Below are 1885 nucleotides of genomic sequence, written 5' to 3' on the forward strand. Positions count from 1 at the left end.
ACATTTATCCATTTTAAATACACTAACCTCACTCCTTTGTAACAACTAAGGCAAAAATGTAATTAATTCAGAAAATCTTTTCAGGACTCCACCTTGATGTTTCGGGACCCAAACCCCAACTTTGTGAAACACTGCTTTAAAGAGACTCAAGGTGTGTTGTTTTAGCAGAGCATCCACCCACTGAACTTAAAGCAAACAATGTCTTGTTAAAATTATCCAGTCACTTGGTCAAGTCAAGCGTTAACCATAAGGCTGACATAATCAATGTTTTGGGTTTTTTCCCTAACATTTTTTTTCCCACAAACAACGGCCTGCGAGTCTAGTGGGTCATAACCCACCAAGAGAGAATCACTAAAAACCTTGGCTTAAAACTCTTACAGGAGCATATCATCTGCATTCATGTTGTAACAGATATTGCTGAATTATGGACATTGGGTTTATGCATTGAGATTATAATCTCAATGCATAAACCCAATATGACTGATAGCTCTGGCAGGAAGAGGGTCAGGTGCTTCCTCCTGACAGGACCACATTCAGGCAGAGAGAGAAGACAAGAACAGCTGCAGTGTCCCACTCAGCAGCTTCCAGCTAACAGCTCCACTCACCTTCACTCCAACAGCTGACAGGTCCAGGTTCTGTGGGACGCTCAGGTACCGCCGGCCGCGCTGTCCTTCCGGACTCTTTGGTGAAAAACACGCCCGCTGACGTCAGCTTTGAGTCTGAATTGAACACGTACTTATTGACAGCTCCAAAATATTTCTGCAAACCTCCTCTGACTGGACCGGAGGCTTTACTTCCTGGAGCTGCTGCCGAGCGACGTGCGTTCCACGCTGGCAGCGCTGACGTCATTACGCCGGATCGGCCGGTCGGGTGGCATCTGGTGGTTGTATTTATTTAGCCGACAACTAAACAACCTTACACACGGAACTAAAACTGACAAGAACAGCAGGAAATTTACTTTATTGCTGTGAGAACTGCAGCAATAATAAAAAAGTATATAAAAAACAACTGCCGATTACAAATAAAATATATGCAGCTATCCTGGCAGAAATCCCTTTCAGATAAAACTAAAATATAATCATGCTCTTCACGTCATCACACGCAGAAAACATGTGAGCCTGTAGGATCACGACCATGTTGAAATGTTTCAAAATAGTGGCTGTGTTTCTCATAGCCTACTATTCATCATTTCTCCACAAGACTACGGAAGCCGAGAACCATTTCTTTTGTGAAGGATTCATGTAAAGTCCATTGGCTTTTTTCTTTTCTTTTTAAATACTTTTTTATGATGTTGTTTTTGTTAATTTTCCCTTGAAAAGAAATACGCACTAACCTGAACAGACATTAACCTCACATCACACCCAGACAGGAAACAGCTGAATGAACTGCATTTATTTTGCGTTCCCTCGCAAAAGTMGTTTATCACAGTTGTGCCTGCCGGTTTATTAACAAACTCACACGTTTACCATTAGAGAGTTAGCCTACTGCTTTAATTCAGCTTCAGAATGAATATATCACACAACCATGCATGGAATTAYGTCATCTGCCGATATTTTAACACAGTGCAGCCACGCAACAACATTGTTAATTTCACGAACTTGTGGCGACACATCCTGTTTTGGTAACCGGATATTTCAAAATAAAAGTCTGATTTAGTTCAGTACACAAATCAACTTTTGCATGGGAACGCAAAAGTATTATGAGGTAAGGCAAAAGAAAAAAAAATCTCCCATGTCTCCTCGCAGGCTCTGTATAACATAACATGGTTAAGTAAATCCAACATTTCATTTTTTCCAGAGATACCCCTGTATGGAGATTTCTTTGGGCATGTTAGAGCATGAGTACACACACACACACACACACACACACACACACACACACACAC

The 1885-nt window shown here is 41.4% G+C and overlaps 1 protein-coding gene across 1 annotated transcript in view; it reads right to left on the minus strand.

The window, feature by feature from the left end:
* pdxdc1 (pyridoxal-dependent decarboxylase domain containing 1) overlaps nt 1–833 on the minus strand; it is a 55715-nt gene extending 54882 nt beyond the window's left edge. Inside the window, exon 1 of the mRNA XM_014024884.1 lies at nt 606–833. The gene's annotated coding sequence lies outside the window, so the exon portion shown is untranslated. The remainder of the gene's footprint in view (nt 1–605) is intronic.
* Nucleotides 834–1885: the final 1052 nt, after the last annotated feature.

Source organism: Austrofundulus limnaeus, unplaced genomic scaffold (genome assembly GCF_001266775.1).
Source record: "Austrofundulus limnaeus strain Quisiro unplaced genomic scaffold, Austrofundulus_limnaeus-1.0 Scaffold444, whole genome shotgun sequence".
In the NCBI taxonomy this organism is placed as follows: Eukaryota; Metazoa; Chordata; class Actinopteri; order Cyprinodontiformes; family Rivulidae; genus Austrofundulus; species Austrofundulus limnaeus.